Below are 25,624 nucleotides of genomic sequence, written 5' to 3' on the forward strand. Positions count from 1 at the left end.
ATCTGACAGCCACAAACAATGCTTTCGATATAACGTCTCAGCGCAAAGTAGCGCTGAGCGCACAAATCAGAACTGAGGAGATCAGGACAGGTAGACAGAATGAACGCTTGCTAGCTAGCGGCTACTTAGCGACAGCAAGCGTCCAAAACCAGACAGACTGGAATGAGGCAGCCAATGCGTTGCGGCGATGGCGTGCCTCACAAAGACAGGACAGGATAGTCAGAAAATAGCAGGATCGAGATAGATGAACGTAACACAGATAAATATACAATAAGTATGTTTTCCTAGCGTATTACAATTACAGCTATCAAAGAAACTATTTGTAACGTCTGACTAACATATGTATATATCGGCAATGAACCGACATATGACATAAGCAGGAACGCTGACTAGGACTGGAGTAATACAGGGAACAGGACTCAGAAGGATTCGCTATCTCTTCGCAGAGATGAACGCAATCCACAAACGGTAACAGAACAGGATTCAGAAGGATTCGTTATCTCTTCGCAGAGATGAACGCAATCCACAAACAGTAACAGAACAGGATTCAGAAGGATTCGTTATCTCTTCGCAGAGATGAACGCAATCCACAAACGGTAACAGGACAGGATTCAGAAGGATTCGTTATCTCTTCGCAGAGATGAACGCAATCCACAAACAGAACCAGAAGCAGGGTAACTACCTCAGCACGGGTGGTCACGGTACGCGCAACCTACCAAAACGTGCTGGAAAGCTGACTAACTGCACACAGGATATAAACAGTTCGTGTACGTATACATCAGCGACACTGATGTATTAACGTAACACAAATACAAGGAAAATAATAAACGTGCTGGTATGCATATATATTGGCAATGAACTAATATATGATGCAAAGACCAGCAAAGTATCTTTATAACAAGAAACACGATCGGGGGCTAAAGCGACAGCAAGACTGGCTTACACTGAAGCTATGAAAACCCAAGGAAACCCTGCAGGAAGCAGATCTTTATACTGAGGTCATCCAATGGGAGCAGACATGCAGATTCCCACACAGGTGAATGATAATCAGTCACAAGCTGACAGCAGGGAAAGACAGACAAACCTATGCAGCTTGCATGGAAAGACATCAGAACTGCCTGAGCTGCAGCACTACTTCCAGCAATAGCTGCTGCAGCAGCGATCATTACAACCTGGTTATCTATTCTGGAGACACCTGTAGATTAGGCTACTTATTCTGGGGACACCTATAGACCTGGATACCTGCACTGGGAAAACCTATAGACCTGGTTACTTCCACTGGGGATACCTTTTGACCTGGTTACCTATACTGGTGGCACCTATTTTGGGGGAACTGCTGCCAGATTAACTATTTTTGGGGAACTGCTGCTGCCAGATTAAGTGCATTTTGAGAAACAGCTGCCAGATTATGTGTATTTTTGGGGAACCGCTGCCAGATTGTGTATAATGGGGGAACTGCTGCTTCCAGATTCTGTGTATTTTGGGGGAACCACTGCTGCTACATGTATCTAAATATACATATCTACCTTTTTTATTAAATAAACACACATTTTCACATTTAAACTTTACTGTTTACGTCCCACACCAAAAATTACCCAAATAAAATTTTTTAATGAAAAAGAATTTCAATTAAAAACAAAAACAAAAAACAAAACTTAAATAGTTACATAAGGGTCTGAATTTTTTAAAATATGCATGTCAAGAGGGTATATTACTAATATTTTTTTAAATTATAAGCTTGTAAATAGTGCTGGACACAAAACTGAAAAAATGCACCTTTAATTCCAAATAAAATATTGGCTCCATACACTGTGATAGGGCCATAATTTAAATGGTGTAATACTGGGACAAATAAGCAAATAAAATACATAGGTTTTAATTATAGTAGCATGTATTATTTTAAAGCTGTAATGGCTGTAAGCTGAGAAATCATGATTTTTTTCCCCATTGTTTCTTAATATTCCCATTTAAAATGCATTTAGAAAAAAATAATTCTTAGCAAACTGTACCACCCAAAGAAAGCCTAATTGGTGGCGGAAAAAAACAAGATATAGATCAATTAATTGTGATAACTGGTGATAAAGTTATTGGCGAATGAATGGGAGGTGAAAATTGCTCGGATGCATAAGATGAAAAACGACTGAAGGCTGAAGTGGTTAAGCTCTGGCAAAAACCCAGTATGGGAAGAAATAAAGACAGAAAGGGGCAACTAGAAAACTTGATGAAAAAGTATTCTCCAACTAGAGTTTTATGCCATAAAAAAATAACTACACCATTTCTTCTGAAGGATGAACACACACCACAGAGAAATAAATTTGTCAACTGCCTAAATTATAAATGTCACAAAAATGACACTATCTATCTAATGGTACCCATACATGGTACAATTTTTTTCATCCAATCTTACCATTTCTATGTAGTATAAGGGTAAATGAAGTGAATATACTGAAAGGATAATTTAGGCAGTTTCTTTATATTAAATAGAAATGGTAAGATTGGATGAAAAAAATTGTACCATGTATGGGCACCATAACTAGGATGAACAATACCATTCCATGTTTTCTGATAAACAAATTGCCACCAACATCCACCTATAATCCCAAATCAATATTCATAGGTACTCTAGGCACACTAAACAAAACAGCTAGCTCCTTAAAGATGCGTACACACGCACTACCGCCGTCAATGACAGGTTCGCCGGACCCTCCCGCTCAGCGGATCGTTTAGAAACAGCCTTATCAGTCCGCCGACAGCGCGTAGACATGCACTACTGTCGGCTGAACGTCCGCCCTGCGGGAGGGTCTGAAAGACCCGTCGTTGCCGAATGTAGTGCATGTGTACGCACCTTAAAGTAAGAATAGAATTAACTGAGATAAGATTACTTTTGCTTGAACCCTCTTGGCTGTCTTTTACTTGTGGACTGATAAAGGACTAAAGAAGAGCCCAAGGTGAAGATAAAATTATTAAACACAAAGCAATATAAGTGTGGGTCATACCTTCAATAAGATTCTGGACGAATATTTCAGACTTTTATTAACAATTGCACAATAATCAAAAGGTGAGCGCAGTCTGTGTGCATAATGTCTCTATATATAGTCCATATAGTGTGAGCATATCGTTTGTATGTGTATATAATGCATATAGTGTGTGTGCACATACTGTAATGTGTGTGTGGTGTGCGAGGGTGGGGGGCAAGTCCAAATTCTGCATCGCAGCCCCCAGTCCAGTTTCTAGATCGGGGCACTGAGGTCTGTAGCTACGCCTCTGGTATGTAGCCTAAGTACCTTATCAAAGATGTAGCTTTCCACATTCTACACAAAAGTTATTTATTTTTTCTCCTGAGTAAGCAGGGATGAATGGCCCACAGACTGTATCTATGTAGTTGACCAGCAGCACTGTGTGCACAGTCAGATATTGGAGCTTTGAGACTTGTTTTGGAGGACAGGACTCAGAAATCAGGTATTGTTTCTGTTGTAGATGAGCTGAACATTATTTTATATCCATAAGATGAGTTTAGCTGTGCTTAGCCTTCTTATGTAAATGTTGCAACTCTTCTTGTCTCCGCCAGCGCTTCCTCTCAGGATAATTCCTGCATTCTTTACTTGCGAATCTCCTTTTCTTCTGATGTCAACACTCCGCCAGTGTCCTTGGTAGGTTCTTTGTATGAGAATATACAATAGGAATCGCTTTGGCTCCTTAGCGGTATACACAAAGCCTCATTTTAGCTACTCTATTATTCCTCAGACAAGGCAGCTGGAAAATTCAGAATTATTCTTTATTAATGAATATACACTATGATAGACGTGTACTGTATTAGGATCACTTACAGTCACAGATTAGCCCTGGCTTTCTTCATCTACTGGTAACATTGACAATTTAAAGATTCCCTTTGTTAAAAAGAAATGGATGGAAGGAAGCAATACTGGAATTTCCATAGTTGGCTTCCTTTTACAGGTTCAAGAGCTCAGGCTGGCATTCTTTGCTGGAATAAGCATATAGCTCAGGGTTGGACAATGTACTGCCCGCTTGGCCATTTTATCCAGCCCACCGATGCAGGGCCAGATTATGTGCCGACCCGAGTAGGTGAACAAGCTTGCTACATCCAACAGACACCATCCCCAGTTCACCGGCCAAAGCTCACCTCATTCAGGCTATGGAAGGGCTGTGGGAAAATGTCTCCAGTGCTTGGCTCTGGACGCCATTTTCCTGTAGTCCTGCTCTGCCTTGATGGTGCGGGCATTTGAAGATCCGGGAGTGACACTGGAGGGCGTGAGAGGAGTCTCCTGCCAGGTGAGAAGTTCAGTTTTATTTGCAGGGACTCCAGGGGACACTACCTATCTAAGACCCCTCCTTCCTGACACCTAACCCTAAAACCTCTTTCTGATGTCTAACCTTAAAACCCTCTTCCTCCATAACAAATAGCATACTGTAAATACAAAAAAACTATGCATTTTAAAACAATTTGCAAAATGATAATTCTCAGGGGAAAAAATGCAGTTGGGTCCGTCGCCCGCTATTTACCAGGTGCCCAAATTTCAGCGTTTGGTGCCCAATAGCCAATATTTTGCATTAGCACCTATGAAGCACCCAAATAGTCCATTAGCCGCAAGCACCCAAATTTCCTGCTTCCAGTTTTCACTGCTTTATCTAGAAAATAGTATTATAATAGGCAGGTGTAAGTAGCAGGTTGGTTTGTCTCCCTGGGATGAGCCAAAGTTTAAAACAGCACGCTATGCACAGCAGATTTGATAGCTACTTCTTCGTGGACAATATCTACACTATTAAGTCGAATAAAGTTGTCAAAAGAAAACAAAAACAGCAAAACAAAATTCCTGCCACTCAGGCTGCTGACTAAACATAAAAAAACTCACCAGTTACCTAGGCCTATATTCTGAATGGATGTGTTGGATCTATTACAGTGGCCAAATACAAAAACGGAACCTGCAAGATCGAATCTGATCGAATCTGCTGTGAAATCGATAACGCAAACGCGGACAGATTGACTGATTTCCATCCGAAATTGATCAATTCCGTCGATCTCCACAGGCAAAAAATGTTGCTCGATCGTCGGCGGGTCAGGAGCGCGTTGTTAGTGGCATTCGATATGTTGACAACCGACGCAGCAATACATCACCTGTCCGGCCGGCCCTAGTCCCCGGTTCCCGCAGTCTTTCACTTCTTCCGGCGTCTTCTCTTCACTTTCTGTCCCGTCCTGTGAGAAAGCGAAGTTAAAACAGTAGAGGGCCCTTTACTGTTTGAACTTTCTGCTTGTGACAGGATGGGACAAGAAGATGGAGTACGCTGCAAGAAATGAGACTGCGGGGACCCGGGGACTCGCGCCAGCAGAGAGGTAGTGTATTGCGGCTGGCCAGGGGAACAGGGGCGCGAGGCAGGCGGCAGTGGCAGTTCCACAGGTTGTGAATTGATTTCATGCTGAAATTGATTCAAAATCTGTTTGTAGTGTATGGGCAGCCTTTAGATCCCTCTCTGATCAGATTTGATTAGAGAGGGATCTATCTGTTGGTCGATCTGGTGGCAATATGGCTGCTTTTATATACAGTATGATGCGAAAGTTTGGGCAACATTGTTAATCGTCATGATTTTTCTGTATAAATCGTTGGTTGTTATGATAAAAAATGTCAGTTAAATATATCATATAGGAGACACACACAGTGATATTTGAGAAGTGAAATGAAGTTTATTATATTTACAGAAAGTGCACGATAATTGTTTAAATAAAATTAGGCAGGTGCATAAATGTGGGCACTGTTGTCATTTTTTTTATTCCAAAACCTTTAGAACGAATTATTGGAACTCAAATTGGCTTGGTAAGCTCAGTGATCCCTGACCTACATACAGAGGTGATTCCAATCATGAGAAAGGGTGTCAATTGTAAGTTTCCCTCCTCTTTTAATTTTCTCTGAAGAGTAGCAATATGGGGGTCTCAAAACAACTCTCAAATGGCCTGAAGACAAAGATTGTTCACCATCATGGTTTAGGGGAAGGATACAGAAAGCTGTCTCAGAGATTTCAGCTGTCTGTTTCCACAGTTAGGAACTTATTGAGGAAATGGAAGACCACAGGCTCAGTTCAAGTTAAAGCTTGAAGTGACAGACCAAGAAAAATCTCAGATAGAAAGAAGTGACGAATGGTGAGAACAGTCAGAGTCAACCTACAGAAAAGCACCAAAGACCTACAATAGCATCGTGCTGCAGATGGAGTCACTGTGCATCGCTCAACCTTTCGGCGCACTTTACACAACGAGATGCTGTATGCGAGAGTGATGCAGAGGAAGTGTAAGGCTTGGTGGTGTATTCTCCACAGTCAGCATGCAACGCATGAGCTGACGTGGAGGAGGTACACACACTAGCACAAGGAAACAGGCTATCCCTAGTATAGTGGAGGGGAGGACTGACTCCAAAAGGAGATTGTGGCGCACAGGGCCGGTGCAGATCCGACAGCCACAAACAATGCTTTCGCTATAACGTCTCAGCGCAAAGTAGCGCTGAGCGCATAAACCAGAACTGAGGAGATCAGGACAGGTAGACAGAATGAACGCTTGCTAGCTAGCCGCTACTTAGTGACAGCAAGCGTCCACAACAAGACAGACTGGAATGAGGCAGCCAAAGCGTAGCGGTGATGGCGTGCCTCACAAAGACAGGACAGGATAGTCAGGAAATAGCAGGATCAAGATAGATGAACGTAACACAGATAAATATACAAATAGTATGATTTCCTAGCGTATTACAATTACAGCTATCAATGAAACTATTTGTAACGTCTGACTAACATATGTATATATCGGCAATGAACCGATATATGACATAAGCAGGAACACTGACTTAGGACTGGAACGATACAGGGAACAGGACTCAGAAGGATTCGCTATCTCTTCGCAGAGATGAGCGCAATCCACAAACGGTAACAGGACAGGATTCAGAAGGATTCGTTATCTCCTTGCAGAGATGAACGCAATCCACAAACAGGACCAGGAACAGGATAACTAGCTCAGCACGGGTGATCAACGTGCTAGAACTGACTAGCTGAACACAGGATATAAACAGTTCGTGTACGTATATATCAGCGTCACTGATGTATCAACGTAACACGAATACAAGGAAAATAATAAACGTGCTGGTATGCATATATATGGGCAATGAACCAATATATGATGCAAAACCAGCAAAGTATCTTTAGAACAAGAAACACGATCGGGGGCTGAAGCGACAGCAAGACAGGCTTAAACTGAAGCTATGAAAACCCGAGGAGTCCTGCAGGAAGCAGATCTTTATACTGAGGTCATCCAATGGGAGCAGACATGCAGATTCCCACACAGGTGAATGATAATCAGTCACAAGCTGACAGCAGGGAAAGGCAGACAAAGCTATGCAGCTTGCATGGAAAGAGATCAGAACTACCTGAGCTGCAGCACTACTACTTCCAGCAATACCTGCTGCAGCAGCGATCATGACAGGAAGCCTTTCTCCACCCACAGCACAAACAGAGCCGCTTGAGGTATGCTAAAGCACATTTGGACAAGCCAGCTTCATTTTGGAGTAAGGTGCGGTGGACTGATGAAACTAAAATGGAGTTATTTGGGCATTACAAGGGGCATTATGCATGGAGGAAAAAGAACACATCATTCCAAGAAAAACACCTGCTACCTACAGTCAAATATGGTGGTGATTCCATTATGTTGTGGGGCTGTGTGGCCAGTGCAGGGACTGGGAATCTTTTCAAAGCTGAGGGACGCATGGATTCCACTCAGTATCAGAAGATTCTGAAGACCAATGTCCAGGAATCAGTGACAAAGCTGAAGCTGCGCTGGGGCTGGATCTTTCAACAAGACAACGACCCTAAACACTGCTTAAAATCCACTAAGGCGTTCATGCAGAGGAACAAGTACAATGACCTGAATATAATTGAAAATCTGTGGTGTAAGTTAAAGAAAACTGTCCATGCTCGGAAGCCATCAAACATGAATGAACTAGAGATGTTTTGTAAAGAGGAATGGTCCAAAATATCTTCAACTATAATCCATTGGAACCTACAGGAAGCGCTTAGAGGCTGTCATTTCGCCAAAAGTAGGCTCTACTAAATATTGATTTTATTTCTTTTTTTGTGGTGCCCAAATTTTCTTTAAACAATTATTTCACACTTTCTGTGAATCCAATAAACTTCATTTCATTTCTCAAATATCACTGTGTGTGACTCCTATATGATATATTTAACTGACATTTTTTATCGTAACAACCAACGATTTATACAGGAAAATCATGACAATTAACAAGGTTGCCCAAACTTTCACATCCCACTGTACACCGCACAGTCTTTTTATCCCAGCTCTGATATCCACAGTTTAAGAAGCACAGCTGTATAGATTACTGATTGCGGTCACCGAATTACTGATTGTGCTCACCGAATTCCCAGACTGACCTCTTACAGACCAGCACATACACTTATGGCTATGCCAATCAAATGGGACCTGGTTCCTGCAGCCTCTCCTCAGACGTACATGTAAAAGCAAACAAACTCCAGATAGTGTAATGCTGTCTCCATCAGCAAATCCCTGCAGTCCACCACCAGCGTGATCCTGGAAACTTCACCTCACCACAATGTGCCACCTTTCACCAGCAAGCAACCTATGCTCTTTACCAGATATGTTGGCTGACCCAGGACAGATCAGCTATCTCGGTTGTGTGTGTAACCCCCTCCTAAGGTGTTTCTGGCATCTCCAGCTGCTCAGCTTGCCATGTACCTTAAACTCAGGGAGGTATCCACATAGGGTAATACTGTTTTATTGTAAAAAAAAAAAAAAACTTAAAGTGCACTCACAATTTGTAGTTAAAAATGCGCTTATCATAGTCTACTCGTGTCCTCTGCGTCTCCACTGCCGATCAAGCAAAAGGTGATATTATGCAGTGCCGACCGATATTATACCTTTTTTTTTCCTGCAGTGCGCTGCGATCGTCGCCTCGCACCATGACTAGTGGAGGGACGCTGTTAGGTACGTAGTTTGTGAGGGGTGGGGGGTTTAAGTGTTAGGAGTTAGGTAGTTTGTGCAGTAGGTAGTTTGTGCAGTAGGTAGTTTGTGCGGAAGAGCTTTCTGTCCCTAGGCTTTTACAAAGGACTAGGGGACATGCTCTGCGCATGGAGAAAAAACATTTTAGCCATTTATTTAAGAAAGAGTTCTTTACAGTAAGAGTGATTAAAATGTGGAATGTATTGCCATAGGAAGTAGTTATGGCAAACTCTATATCTGTGTTTAAGGGGAGATTACATGCTTTCCTTGCATTGAAAGACATCCATGACTATAATTACTAAGTAATTCTCAGTGGTGTTGATCCAGGGATTTTATCTGATTGCCATCTGGAGTCGGGAAGGAATTTTTTTTACCCTTTTGGGGCTAATTGGACCCTGCCTTGTAAGGGTTTTTTGCCTTCCTCTGGATCAACAGGGATAAAGTGGCTTGCAAAAGTATTCGGCCCCCTTGAAGTTTTCCACATTTTGTCACATTACTGCCACAAACATGAATCAATTTGTATTGATTGGTGTCAGCACGCAGAGAGAATCTGATTATTGGCGATCTGCAGTACCACCAAGAATGCAGATATACACCTGATTATCGATAATCTGCAGAATCAGCGATAATACAGATGTATTGCTAACCTCTGGACACCAGAATAGTGAGAGTGTTTGGTGTAACAGTAACAACTCTGAGTGGAGACCACCAGAGGAGCTGGCGGCCTAAGACTCCTGAGGAATTCACCCCTGACTGTGGGTGATATTCCTGTAGCCTGTGGACCCCTGGGCGAGGGACCGAGGCTGGGTTGCAGGAAGCCCTGCAGCTAATATGAAAGGTATGGCCCTGGACTGGGCTAACGTAATACAGTAATAGCACAATCCTAGTCTGGGGTGTGAGGTCAGTAGTCACAACACCCTGGGACTAGTCTGGAGCATAACATAAATGATAATACAATTCCCTAGTCTTGGGTGTGAGGTCCGTCATCATCAACACCCTGGAACTAGTCTGGAGTATAACATAAATGATAATACAATTCCCTAGTCTTGGGTGTGAGGTCCGTGATCGTCAACACCCTGGAACTAGTCTGGAATATAACACAAAGACAATACATTACTCGCACTTATCCCATTATGTGGACCTTTATCTGCAAGAACTTGTTAAAAACACTCCGGCATATATTAAGGACACTGGCCATTTCCTAAGAATTCTCAATAACTATGTATGGAAAGATGACTACTGGTTGTGTACGGTGGACGTTAGCTCACTGTATACTGTCATACCCCACGATAAGGGAATTGAGGCAATCAAGTTCTTCCTGGAGGAAGCTCATCTTTTGAGGGGTGAACAAATACAGTTCATTCTGGACGGCATCCAATTTTTCCTCAAACATAACTATTTCGTCTATGAGGGTCTGTACTTCCTCCAGGGCACCGGGACGGCGATGGAGACGAGGTTTGCTCCTTCCTTCGCGAACCTATATATGTCCCACTGGGAACGCTTCCATCTTTTTGGCCCGGGGGGCCCCGGAGCCGCCCTGGTGCTCTGGAGGAGGTTCATAGACGATGCATTTTTCATTTGGCAGGGCACTAGGGCCAGCTTGGATACCTTTATGAGGTGGATCAATGACAACAGCTATAACCTCAGGTTTACAGGTGACTCGAGCCAGACACAGGTCAATTTTTTGGACCTTACAATCTATAAGGAAAAGGATAAGATATTAACCAAAACCTATCTAAAACCAGTGGATACCAACAGTTTTATCAACATAGATAGTTGTCACCATCTTAAATGGCTAATGAATATTCCAAGGGGCCAGTTCCTCAGGCTTAGAAGGAACTGCTCCAAGATCAGTGACTTTGAGGTTGAAGCAGATATATTATATGACCGATTTGAACAGAAGGGGTACCCAGAAGAAGCTTTAGTGGAAGCCAGAGGACGAGCCAAGATTACGGCTAGACAGGATCTATTGAGTGACAAGGGGACACATGAGGATCGTGATGACCAACAACCGAGCCTTGTCATGAAATACTCATCCCAATCATCAAAAGTACAGAGTATAGTTGGCAAGTATTGGAACATATTGAGGGAAGATCCCATATTAATGCCTATACTAACCGAATATCCAAAAATGATCTTTAGGAGATCTCAGAATTTGGGCAATATATTAGCTCCAACTGTAAAAACTACAACACGAGACAAGCAAGATGGGTACTTTAAAAGGTGTGGCTTCTGCAGAGCCTGTAGAGAATCTAACTCTCCAATTGAAAGAATACATGAAATTAAATCGATATCCAGTTGAGAAGTATTCTATATTAAGGATATCACCAATTGTGACTCCAAGGGGGTTATTTATGTATTAATATGTCCATGCTCAAAACACTATGTGGGGAGGACCAAACGTCCGCTCAGAGAAAGACTGAGTGAACACTGTACAAATATTAAAAAAGGATGTAAAAAACATCCATTATCAGAACATTATAAGATGGAACATGGATGTTCCTTTAAGGGAACCAAGTTCTGTGTGCTGCAGCAAGTTAAGAAGCCATGGAGAGGAGGAGATTATCTGTTAGAAATGTCCCGCAAAGAAACTATGTGGATTTATAATCTTAATTCTCTTATCCCATATGGTCTTAATAAAGATTTGGAATTATTTGCGTTTGAACAAAACTAACAGTGAGGCACAGACTTTAAAAAGCCAGCCTTAGATTCCCCCAGCAGCCAAGCTTTGAGAAAGGGGAGCGTTCCTTCCGAAACGTCAGCGTAGGCTGTCACTGTGACGTCACTATCAGCGGGGAACTAGGCGAGCTGGAGCTACGCGGCTGCTTCCATCAAGCCTACATACGGAAGTCCGTCCAGCCACTTGCCGCTGCTACCCGAATACCGGCATACTTTGGAGGGGAGCCGGGCACGCTTGCCCGACGTGACATATCCGTCTAGTCTCTCTTACTGTGCTGCCGGCTGGGGCCAGTAAGATTGAGCGGCTCCTACGAAGATATAAAGTTCTGCGCACCATTCAACGCAAGCACAAGACGGGTGAGAGTGTTCCATTATCCACCTATATAAGTTTGGGCATTAGGATTGCTCATTACAGGAACCACACGCTATTCCAATCAGGGATTCAACACATACCTATCTTTTATCATCACTGAGGAAGTAACATCATTATTACTTTGAGGTTCCCCATGATTGTTACCAAGTGAAACATATTCAAGTCTATGGAGGGATATACACCTGACTGAGGCTATCATCTGGAACTCTAGCACTAGGTGCATTTTAATCATTTGCCAAGGCTTGCAAGCATCCTTTCAGTCCTTTTTAGTATATGTGCATATACTGCTCAAACGGGTGTATACACCTGTTACAGCATTTTTAATGTTGTTTTTATGCTATCAGCATTTCTTTGAGAAGCCAGATACAGGTTGTCAGCTTCAGGTTGATTTTATCAATAAAAGTTATCAAGCTTATCTATAAAGATTTTCTATCACCTGTCCTAACAGCAGCGCTTTCTGTTATCATTTTACTACAAAGACAATACAGTTCCCTAGTCTTGGGTGTAAGGGCCTTGATCTCAACACCCTGGAACTGGTCTAACAAATAAACAGTACAAGGTAATCTGGCTCAGTGTGAATTCCCAGGTCCACCTGGTTCAAACACACTGTAAGGATCTGACTATGGTCTGAATGCTTCCACTAAGTGTTTGCAATGGCAGACAACCAGCAACTGACAAGCAAGCAGAATATATAGTAGCTGAACTCTGCTGCCCCGCCCGAGCCACTCAGCCAATCATGAGTCCAGCAGGAATCAGCTGATCGTCCTGATCAGCTGACACTTCCCCTGCTGGTATAAAGGTCCTGACTTCTGGCCCGCGCGCACGTAGCTCTTCATCCATCTATGTGGACTAACAGACCCAGCCACTCCAAAGGCACGCTGCTGCGTACAAACCACCACCTTGGACGCGGAAACAGCCGCTTTGCTGTTAGAACATGCGGCGGCTTTTCCGCGTACTGCCACACTATCAGACGCATGCCTACGCATGCAAACCGCCGCGTTGGACGCGGAATCAGCCGCCTTGCTTTCAGCACACACGTCGGCTTTTCCGCGTTTTCTCACAGTCCCCCCCCCCCCCCCCCCTTCCTGAGGAGTGGACTCCAGACATCTCCTTCCTTACTTTCCAGGATGTAAGTTAGAGAATTCCCTTTTTATCTCATACTCAGGCCGGTCAACAATCAACACAGGGTGGGAGGGAGTGGAATCCACCTGCACTGCTGGGTTGAGCAGGGGCACCTGAAATGATTTTTTGTCAGCTTGTTTTTTCGGTGATAGAAAGATTTTGGTCCCAAAACCCCTGTCTAAAGCGTCTGCTTTGGCGCTTTTGCTATCTGATTCATGCATGAGAGGTAACCGTGAGGAACAGGATCCGTTAGAAAAATCTGTACACTGTCCTGTCTTTCCTGCGACCTGTATCTTGGTATTATCCACCTCACCCCTCTTTAAACAGTGCTCCTGACAATGGGCTGACCAGTTCAGTAGCTGTCCTGAAGCCCAGTCAATCAGCGGCGAGTGAAGCCGTAACCAGGGCATACCGAGAACAACAGCAGAGCCCTTCATCGGCAGGACCAGGAACTGTAAACTCTCTTCATGCACTGCCCCTAAACATCATGACAGTAGGGTGGTTTGGGAAAGAAACTGAGCACTGCGCAATGGAGTCATCCACCGCGGTGACCGAAATCTGCCGGTCGGGTGGGGATAAAGGTATCCCCAAGCTTTTAGCAAAATCGTAATCTATGCGGTTTGCTGCTGAACCCGAGTCCACCATGGCTTCTGCGGACTTGGTCCGACCTTCCCACGTAACCGAACAAGGAAGGATCAGCCGACCATCGTTCAGAGATGAACCCTGCTCACCTATGGTATTGACTCCCCCCAGGTGGTAGCATTTGTCCAGTCTAGAGTACCATATAAAGCGTTCTTCTTTGGGCTCCTGTGACTCCTCTTCCCCAGACTCAGCCTTGTGTACCCAATTTGCATAGGTTCGCCTGGGGGTGAGGGAGACCGAGAAGAGTCGCGTAAGATAGACCTTCTGGCCACTCTACCACGAACCTGTCTCTGGTGGCGCAAACGGCGATCTATCTGTATCTACCAGACCTTAACTCCCTCCTCACACGGGTTCCCGACTGCCTGTCCGCTATTTCCTCTTTCATGTCCTCTCGCTTCTTAAAACTTAATATGAATAAAACTGAACTAATAGTCTTTCCACCATCCCTGTCCACCCCTTTGCCTGATATTACAATAAATGTTAACAACACGTCTATAACATCAGTTCCCAAAGCACGGTGCTTGGGGGTAATATTTGATTCTTCTCTCTCATTTACTCCTCACATTAACTCCCTAACCAGCTCCTCCCATTTCCAACTGAAAAACATAGCACGTATCCGACCTTTTCTCTCCCATGACACAACCAAAATGTTAGTACATGCTCTTATTATATCTCGATTGGACTATTGCAATATATTGCTTGGTGGACTTCCAACGAACCGACTAACACCGCTCAATTCTGGACTGAACTCTGCTGCTCGACTCATTCATCTCTACTCTCGCTCTTCCTCTGCTGACCCTCTCTGTCAAGCTCTTCACTGGCTACCAATTAATGAAAGGATTCAGTTTAAACTCTTAACCCTAACCTACAAAGCTCTCCACAATCTCTCTCCCCTGTACATCTCCTCACTAGTCTCCAGATACCAACCCAACCGCAATCTCAGATCTGCACATAAGCTTCTTCTATCCTCTTCTACAATTACCTCCTCACATTCACGTGTACAAGACTTCTCACGTGCCTCACCCCTCCTCTGGAATGCCCTTCCACAACACATCCGCCACTCTCCCACTTTTGAAATCTTTAAACGCTCCCTCAAAACCCACCTTTTCCGACAAGCATATTCTCTAGCTCAGGCCATGCACCCACTAAATAACCTAATTACGAACTGCCTGTACATATACTGTATACATCCCCACCTCTTGTTTCCACCCCATTCCTTTAGATTGTAAGCTCGCAAGGGCAGAGCTCTCACCCTTTTGTGTCATGGACTGTTATTAATTTAATTGCTTGCACACTGTTAGACATTTATACATTTTAGTCATCATGTTAAATCAAATTGTAATCAGCAGTGCTGTATCTTGTATCAGTGTTTATATTTGATGTATATCATTGTCTGTATCATTATGTATCCCTTGTTTGTTTTCTTACATTGTACAGCGCCACGGAATATGTTGGCACTTTATAAATAAATAATAATAATAATAATAGCCAAAGAAATTGCCTCATCCAATGATTCGGGCTCAGGATGACCTATCATTACCTCATGAATAGTATCTGACAATCCGGCCAAAAAACAGTCCAGGAGGGCAAATGCGTCCCATCTAGCCGAGACTGCCCATCTCCTGAACTCCGCAGCATAATTCTCTACCGGACCTTTACCTTGACGCATAAGCTTGAACTTCCGTTCAGAAGTCGAGGCAATGTCCAGGTCATCGTAAATCATAGCCATAGCCTCAAAAAATTCATCCACAGAGGTCAGGGCCTGATGCCCAATAGGAAGACCATATGCCCAGGTCTGGGAATCCCCTGACAACAGAGTCTTAATGAATGTAATTCTCTGTGCCACGGTTCCAGACGAGTTAACCCTTAACTCAAAGTATGATAACACTCTATTTCTAAAGTTCCGAAAGTCAGATCTGTCGCCAGAAAACCTTTCAGGTACAGGCATACGTATGTCTGTGCTAAGAGGTGATCGCACTGATTGAAGTTCCTGAATAGCCCCAAATATCTGACATATCTGGGTCTGTTGGTTCAAAACTGCCGCGGAAAGTTGGTTTACCGCGGTGGTCAGGACTTCAACATGGCTATACAGTGCATCCATTTGGGTTCGGTCTGCCATTCTGTAACGATTGGTGTCAGCGCGCAGAGAGAATCTGATTATTGGCGATCTGCAGTACCACCAAGAATGCAGATATACGCCTGATTAGCGATAATACAGATGTATTGCTAACCTCTGGACACCAGAATAGTGAGAGTGTTTGGTGTAACAGTAACAACTCTGAGTGGAGACCACCAGAGGAGCTGGCGGCCTAAGACTCCTGAGGAATTCACCCCTGACTGTGGGTGATATTCCTGTAGCCTGTGGAGCCCTGGGCGAGGGACCGAGGCTGGGTTGCAGGAAGCCCTGCAGCTAATATGAAAGGTATTGCCCTGGACTGGGCTAACGTAATACAGTAATAGCACAATCCTAGTCTGGGGTGTGAGGTCCGTAGTCACAACACCCTGGAACTAGTCTGGAGCATAACATTGTTATTAGTCTAACATAAATAATAATACAATTCCCTAGTCTTGGGTGTGAGGTCCGTGATCGTCAACACCCTGGAACTAGTCTGGAGTATAACACAAAGACAATACAGTTCCCTAGTCTTGGGTGTGAGGGCCTTGATCTCAACACCCTGGAACTATGCTAGAGAATACAAAGAAGATACACAGTATTCCTAGTCTGGGGTGTGAGGGCCTTAATCTCAACACCCTGGAACTGGTCTAACAAATAAACAGTACAAGGTAATCTGGCTCAGTGTGAATTCCCAGGTCCACCTGGTTCAAACACACTGTAAGGATCTGACTATGGTCTGAAAGCTTCTAAAAAGTGTTTGCAATGGCAGACAACCAGCAACTGACAAGCAAGCAGAATATATAGTAGCTGAACTCTGCTGCCCCGCCCGAGCCACTCAGCCAATCATGAGTCCAGCAGGAATCAGCTGATCGTCCCGATCAGCTGACACTTCCCCTTCTGGTATAAAGGTCCTGACTTCTGGCCCGCGCGCGCGTAGCTCTTCATCCATCTATGTGGACTAACAGACCCAGCCACTCCAAAGGCATGCTGCTGCATACAAACCGCCACCTTGGACGCGGAAACAGCCGCTTTGCTGTTAGAACATGCGGCGGCTTTTCCGCGTTCTGTCACACTACCAGACACGTGCCTACGCGTGCAAACCGCCGCGTTGGACGCGGAATCAGCCGCCTTGCTTTCAGCACACGTGGAGGCTTTTCCGCGTTTTCTCTCACAATTGTATTGAAATGTCTCGTGAAAGACCAATGTACACGTCAGAAGTGGAACGAAAATCATACATGATTCCAAACATTTTTACAAATAAATAACTGCCCATCTTGCCACAGATTCTCGATTGGATTTAGATCTGGACTTTGACTGGGCCATTCTAACACATGGATATGCTTTGTTTTAAAGCATTCCATTGTTGACCTGGCTTTATGTTTAGGGTTGTTGTCCTGCTGGAAGGTAAACCAAGAGGTTTCTTCCAAGATTGCCCTGTATTTGGCTCCATCCATCTTCCCATCATCTCTGACCAGCTTCCCTGTCCCTACTCCCTGCTGAAGAGAAGCACCCCCAGAGCATGATGCTGCCACCACCATATTTGACAGTGGAGATGGTGCATTCTGAGTGATGTGCAGTGTTTGTTTTCCTCCACACATAGCGTTTTGCATTTTGGCCAAAAAGTTCTGTTTTGGTCTCAACTGACCAGAGCACCTTCTTCCACCTATTTGCTGTGTCCCCCACATGACTTGTGGCAAACTGCAAACGGGACTTCTTATGCTTTTCTGTTAACAATGGCTTTCTTCTTGCCATTCTTCCATAAAGGCCAACTTTGTGCAGTGCATGACTAATAGTTGTCCTATAGACAGATTCCCCCACCTGAGCTGTAGATCTCTGCAGCTCGTCCAGAGTCACCATGGGCTTTTTTACTGCATTTCTGATCAGTGCTCACCTTGTTTGGCCTGTGAGTTTAGGTGGACGGCCTTGTCTTGGTAGGTTTACACTTGTGCCATACTCCTTCCATTTCCGAATGATCGCTTGAACAGTGCTCCGTGGGATGTTCAAGGCTTTGGAAATCTTTTTGTAGCCTAAGCCTGCTTTAAATTTCTCAATAACTTTATCCCTGACCTGTCTGGTGTGTTCTCAGGACTTCATGGTGTTGTTGCTCCCAATATTATCTTAGAGAACCTCTGAGACCATCACAGACCAGCTGTATTTGTGCTGACATTAGATTACACACAGGTACACTCTATTTAGTCATTAGCACTCATCAGGCAATGTCTATGGGCAACTGACTGCACCAAAGGGGGCTGAATAATTATGCACATGCCACTTTGCAATTATTTATTTGTAAAAAATGTTTGGAATCATGTATGATTGTCGTTCCACTTTTCACATTTACACCGCTTTGTATTGGTCTTTCACGTGGAATTTCAATACAATTGATTTATGTTTGTGGCAGTAATGTGACAAAATGTGGAAAACTTCAAGGGAGCCGAATACTTTTTCAAGTCACTGTATGTGAGGGTGCAGACTAGTGTTGTATTTTATTTTCTGGTTGAATTTGATGGACGTATGTCTTTTTTCCACCCAAATAACTATGTAACCATGTATTAGTAGTGGGCAATGGGCAACTTTACACTAGGTAATATGAAAAGACAACTTGCAGTGAGGGAATATTGTTTAAATTGTTTTGCTGTTTTTACAAGTTTTATAGGATGTACAGTATATAGTAGTATGGTTGTAAACACAATAGTAACACTGTAGTTATAATTACATTAGCAATTCATATTAAACAGTATTCTGTATGAAGTTATATTGAAGAACTAATCTAAGGTACGTCATATAATCAACAAGATATTTACATATATTATGAAAATGTAATGCACTTTAGCCAAAACAATTCATGCTTTCGCTTCTACTGGTATGTTCCCTTATATCTCAAAAAAATTATCTGTGAAAAAAAAAATAGCTCCTCCTCTGAGCAATCCCATTCAGTTGGAGGGGTGGTGGAGGTGGTTAGTGATAGAGTGAACATCATATTTTACATTTGCAAAGGCCAATTTGCTGTAAAAATGTGTGAACCAACCATTCGCGGCGGGCTCCTTTGACGGCAGGAGAACGTCTAGAACTTTCAGGGCATCTCCTGAAGCCACATTTTCTTTAAAAAAGGTGAACAAGGTGTGAAATAGTCACCATAAAATATGTATTTTGCACAACGGACTTGCTAGATACACCAAATTTGCAGGGTATGTTAAGGCGCCGGAGTGAGGAAAGGTAAGACACGAGCAATCTTGACAATATAAGTGTGTGTATGTGTTCAATCAGAGTGTTGGAAATTTAAAAAAAATGACATGGGGTCCCCCCTCCCGAGCCTCTTTAACCCCTTGTAGTTAATAGACCAATGGACCAAATAAAACAATGGACCAGTAGACCAAATTTAAAGATGCTTTTGGCTCTAGCTATACTTAGTATAGCTAGAGCTCCGCTCCATCCTTCTCCTGCGCAGCTCTTGCTCTCCTCCCCACAGCGCCCGTTGCCCCTATCGGGCCTACCCATGCCAACACCCTACAACACCCACAGCACTCTCCTCCAGAGCTCCCACATGCCATGGTCCATGCAGTCTGGTATAACTCAAGGGGCTTGATTCACTAAGACAAATAGCATGCTTTGTCAGAGATAACACGCTTATCAAAGGTAAACACGCCTTATCAGAGTAGCATAGCAAACTTATGCCTGCTAATTGGCAATGAGGAGAGATGCACTCCTCCTGCCCTGAGCCCCTGCGGGTTTGTAGCACTCGCTATGCTACTCTGATAAGGCGTGTTAACGTTGATAAGGCAGGTTAACTTTGATAAGGCATGCTATTTGTCTTAGTAAATCAAGCTCAAGGTGTGAAGCCCCATGCGGCCAGGGCTTTGCATTTTGGCTATCTTAGCCTGCATTGGGGACAAGGGGTTAAAGAGGCTCGGGAGGGGGGACTCCGCGCTATTTATATTTTTATATTTACTCCACTCTGAACAAAATAAAATGGTCCAAAAAAAGGTAAAGTTGGCAGGGTTCCTTATACAGCCATACTGCGGCTGTATAGCGTTTCCTGGCCAAAGCGTTGCCACTTCCACAGGCCTCCACAGGGATTTTAATACATGTAAATTTACACTGCTGTTAGGTTGATACATTATCTGTCATTCACGGCATTTATATGTATACGTTTTTCCTATCGTAACTTTAAAATCGATTTTCTCCAAAACTATAAGGTCTTTTTTTTTTTTTCCCTCTTGTTCCCACTATCCTTCTTAACATACTCTGCAAATTTGGTCGGCAGCCATTGACTTTAATGTTAAATGTGAACGCAAATTTTTGACAAAAAAATGTACAAATTTTACACTAAAAGCGAACTGCCCACACAACTGTCCGCCAGCGAAATGTCTCTAGTAGTGGTGTTGCGGTTGACCACAGCAGAGAGGGATGAGGAGGGTGCCAGAACATTGGCAGCAGAAGAGGTCAAAGAGGTGAAAAGCTGAGTGAGCCAGTTAACCACCTCTTCTGCACCCTGGTAAGGTTTGTTAATAACATATGCTAATCAACAATCAGTGAGAATGAAAATCTGCAGTATACTGTAAACTAATATATTTTTTTTTTAACCACAAAATGGCTGTCTGATATGACACAAAGTAACACACAGCACAGTAAGGTGTATTGTAAAAACGTATGCTAATCAACGATCAGTGAACGTGAAAATGTGCAGTACTGTATACTGTAAATAAACTTTGGTTTTTTTTTTTTTATTTTACTGCAAAATGGCTGTCTAATAAGACACAAAGTAACGCACAGCACAGTAAAGATTGTTGTAATAACGTATGAGCAGTGGCGGCTCCAGGATTTTTTTTGGGGGGGTGCTATGCAGGTGCTGGACCAATTCCTGGGGTAGCAGATGACGAAGCACGCTGCGGCAAAAAATGGGTGTGGCCATAACCTAAGAAAATAGGCGTGGCCATGACCGGATGAGGGCGGAGCTAACTGTAATTTAAAGTGAACCTGAGGTGAGAGTGATATGGAGGCTGACATATTTATTTCCTTTTAAACAATACTAGTTTCCTTTGGCTGCAGTAGTAAACTGAATTACACCAGAAACAAGCATGCAGCTAATCTTGTCTGTTCTGACAATATTGTCAGAAACCCCTGACCTGCTGTATGCTTGTTCAGGGTCTATGGTTGAAAGAATTAGAGGCAGAGGACCAGCACGGCAGCCAGGTAACTGGTATTGCTTAAAAGGAGATAAATATGGCAGCCTCAATATTATTCTCACCTCGGGTTCCCTTTAAAAGTGCAACACAAAGACAATGGGCCCAAGTTTTGGTGACCCTTTCCCCAGAAAATTCACATAATTGTGCAGGTTTTCTCAAGAAAATACACATAATGTGAGCAGATTTGCCCAGAAAATACGTTCAATCATGTTGGCAGATTTGACCAAAAAACATGTTCAATCATGTTGGCAGATTTGACCAAAAAACATGTTCAATCATGTGGCAGATTTGACCAGAAAACACGTTCAATCATGCTGCAGATTTGACCAGAAAATAGTTCAATCTTGTCGGCAGATTTGACTAGAAAATACGTGCAATCATGTGGCAGATTTGACCAGAAAATACGTGCAATCATGTGGCAGATTTGACCAGAAAATACGTGCAATTATGTGGCAGATTTGACTCGAAAATACGTGCAATCATGTGGCAGATTTGACCAGAAAATACATGCAATCATGTGGCAGATTTGACCAGGAAATACTTGCAATCATGTGGCAGATTTGACCAGAAAATACGTGCAATCTTGTGGCAGATTTGACCAGAAAATATGTGCAATCATGTGGCAGATTTAACCAGAAAATACGTGCAATCGTGTGGCAGATTTAACCAGAAAATACGTGCAATCATGTGGCAGATTTAACCAGAACATACATGCAATCATGTGGAAGATTTGACCAGAAAATACATGCAATCATGTAGAAGGTTTGACCAGAAAATACATGCAATCATGTCGGCAGATTTGACCAGAAAATACGTGCAATCATGTGGCAGATTTGACCAGAAAATACTTGCAATCATGTGGCAGACCTGACCAGCAAAAACACCTGCTAATATAAATAACAAAAAAAACCATTTACTCACCTGCAGCAGACCTCTGGTCCCGGCCTCCGTCCGGCGCGCAGCTCCCACGATCCTTCCTCTGCAGCCAGCAAATGAAACTCCAGCACTGAGAGCAGGGCTACAGGAAATTGGCGCCCGAAGAGCTGCACTGCAGAAGCCCTGCACTGGAGAATTTTAGGGGGTGCTTCAGCACCCAAAGCACCACCCTGGCGCCGCCACTGCGTATGAGATTCAACCATCAGTGAGAACTAAAATGTGTAATACACTGTAAATAAAATTTGATTTCTTTTTACCCCAAAATGTCTGTCTGTTATGACACAAAGTACTGCACAGTACAGTATGCTAATCAACAAGCATTGAGAACAAAAATATGCAGTACACTGTTAATTATTTTTAGCTACACACTATGCACCACTGTGTGAACTCTGCCGTAAATTGGGGCTGCGGGCCGGAGGATAACACCGTAATGCAATCTGGGGAAGGAAAGAGGGACAAATGCCACTCAGTGCTGCTATCAGGGGGAAGGAAAAATGGCCACCGAAAGGTAGCCATACATCAGAAGATTATGAGCAGATTTGACAAAGAGACAAATTTATCTCTAATCGATTAGAGAGAGATTTGCATCTTTGTTGAAGCTGCCCATATACTGCAGGCTGATTCCCGTCCGATTTCAGCATAAAATCTCCTAAAAAATCAGCCAAGCCTGCCACGTCTGCCCTGCCGCTGCCCCCCTAATGTATAAATGTGCCCCCCGTATTTCCATCTCTGGGTGGCTCTTCTATCAGCTGCATACACGGTGCAGCATGACATCACACGCTATGCGCCAGTGGTGTGTACGAAGTTGACAGAAGAGCCACACGGAGGCTGACACAGGACAGGTAATGTATAAATTAACTCATGGGGGGAACATTTATACATTAGGGGGGCAGCATCAGAGTTTTTCATTTCGTCATTCATTCCGAAATCGGCCGCCGTACCACCGCGCAGATGATCAACCAACTTTGAGCCTGAAACTGATTGCATTGTCGGTCAGGCCTGCACTTGGCAGCACCGATTTTCAACCAATTCAATAATAAGAATTGAATTGGTTTGTTGATCACCCGCCAAAGTCGACAGATGTATGGCCACCTCGCTGCTATCTGTAGGGGAGAAACAAAGGCAACCTTAAACTGCTATTGGGGGGGGGGGGGGGCAGAAAAAAAAGGCCACCTTATCTGGGTAGGAGGAGAGAACCAGGGAAAGGACCACCTAATGCTGCTATGGGGGAAGGGGGGAGGGGTTCCAGGAGTACCATGCTGACTTTTGCCCAGGGCCTGATTTTATCTCGAACCATCCATCTGAATAAACCAGGGATGTCAAACGCCACTCCTCATTGCAGGGCCTTAACTAGAAATCATGCCACCCCCTCAGCAAAACTTTGATGGGCCCACCACCATTTCTCTTGCCTACCCCTGGTGACCCTCACAGCCTAGGGGCCAATCCTGCAAGGGGCATAAAACAAGTGTGGACATCATAATCTTCCCACCCCTAACAAGTGTAGCCACCAAAACACCTGATCTGAAGGATGGACCTCTTTACCACAGGGAGTGAAGTAGTAGTTGGGGCCCCCTTACAGCCCTGGTGCCCGCCTGCAGTGACAGGGATTGATTTCCTGTAGTTATGCACCTGCCTCGATGACCATATCCACGCCAGTGTTTAGGGCGGACTGAGAAATGAAAAAATGTGTTCTAGTTGATGAATCTCACCATTCCTGATTCAGTTCCATGAATTAATTTGAGCTGTACCAAAAATATGTGAGAACCTCTCTGGATTCTTGAGCAGACCAATAGGAATGTTTAAAAGTAATGCTAAAGTAGAAAATCAAAGGACATGAAGATGCAGTTGCATGATGGTAATTAAACCCTTTTATTCCTGTCTCAGAGCTGTTCAGCTCAATGACACAGAACATCATGCAGAATACTCTTATGCAATCTCTTTCTGGTTGTAATCTTGATTTCTGCTCATATTGTATTTAGAAGTGTGTGATTATCATGAGATAATTATTATGTTTTTTCTCGCAGAAAAGATTAGCTATTTTGTAGAATGATATTGGTACTATTTAATAGTGGTTAGAGAGTTATTGCTTTGCCTACTTTACACTTAGGGCCATATGCAATTCACTTTTTCACCTGAGTTTTCTCTTAGGAGATAATTTTTCATTTTCAATTTAAAATAACTTTCCAGCATTTTTCAACTAAAAAAGTACCCAAAAGAAGTTGAAAAAGTACTATCAAAATTATTATGAGCATTTTCTTGCTTTCTGGGTTGCTTAAAATGCATTTTATTGACAAGTTTAAAAATGTCAACTTGGAGAAAACTAAGAAGGAAAAGTGAATTGCATATGGGCCCTAGACTCTAAAGTGGTTGGAAAGCTGTAGCCGCACAATCTTCCCTTCTATGATGTGAGTGATGTCAGCTAGACTGATCATGAGCTGTGCTATGTTGTTATTGTAAATATTGTGGAAAAAATCAACAGAAAAAAAATATATTGACAAGCAATAAAAACAAATGAGAAGCCACCTGGTATGCTTTGGCTCCATTAAAAGAGCGTATTCTCTGAAATTACATCATTCAATGCTTTAACCTCTTAAGGGCCACAGGCTTACACCCCCTAGGGACCAGGCTATTTTTTTTACAATTCAGCACACTGCAGCTTTAACAGTTTACTGCTGGGCTGGGATCTGATTGCTGCTGCAATGTTTTTGTTGTTTTTGTTTATTAATTAAATCATGTTATTTATTTATTTATTTTTATTTCCCTCCCTCCGAGATCCACCACTAGGATCACCTCTCATAGGCATCAGCCTATAAGAGAGATCCGATTGTGAGCCACTCCAGGGGACAGCCAAGTGACAGAAAATTGCATTTTTTTTGTCCCCTTTTTTGTCCCGCGGTCATAGCTGGCAGCAGAGCTCCGCAACACAGCGGGCATGCGCACACATGAGTGCGCGCGATCCCCACTAATCTCCACCTGAAGGACCTGACACCCATGGGCATTAGGCGGTCCTGTAGCTGCCTCCCTCCCACCGCCAATTGGTGTTAGGCGGTTGGGTGGGGGTTAAATTAGGCAGCTGTCGTCTTTTAAGAAGATTGGCTGCTACAAGGAAAATTTTACACAGATTTGAGTAAGAATTGTAAATTCTGATGCTCTTGCTCTGTAGAGTATTTTGAACCGTGGCCTTAAATTTAACTGTGCTTAAAATTTTGAAAACTTCCAGGGGCATAGCTAGAAATCATGGGACCCCTTAACAAAGTTTTGCCCCGCCCCCCTCAAAAAAAAGGTATAAGGCACATTCGTGTGTAGCAGGTCATTTCGGCACCTGGCGCTCAGCAATGCGCGCCAAAGCTGGGCGCCGTCATAGCACTAGTGCTATACTGCGCACTCCAAATTACATCTCTCTTTGAGTTGCTACAACTCCAGTGGGGTAGCTAAGGAGCTATGGGCCCCGGTGCAAGTTTCACATTGGGCCCCCCAAGCACTCTTTACATAGCAAATGATACAGTGCGCCAAAACCTGCCAAGGACAACCACCGTGTCAGAGATGCA

At 43.5% G+C, this 25,624-nt stretch overlaps 1 long non-coding RNA gene across 1 annotated transcript in view; it reads left to right on the forward strand.

Moving 5' to 3' along the window:
- LOC137532742 (uncharacterized) overlaps positions 1-22,281 on the forward strand; it is a 207,802-nt gene extending 185,521 nt beyond the window's left edge. The window contains exon 3 of the long non-coding RNA XR_011023977.1: positions 22,068-22,281. This is a non-coding gene — a long non-coding RNA (uncharacterized lncRNA). The remainder of the gene's footprint in view (positions 1-22,067) is intronic.
- The last annotated feature ends 3,343 nt before the right edge of the window (positions 22,282-25,624 follow it).

Source organism: Hyperolius riggenbachi, chromosome 9 (genome assembly GCF_040937935.1).
Source record: "Hyperolius riggenbachi isolate aHypRig1 chromosome 9, aHypRig1.pri, whole genome shotgun sequence".
Classification (NCBI taxonomy): domain Eukaryota; kingdom Metazoa; phylum Chordata; class Amphibia; order Anura; family Hyperoliidae; genus Hyperolius; species Hyperolius riggenbachi.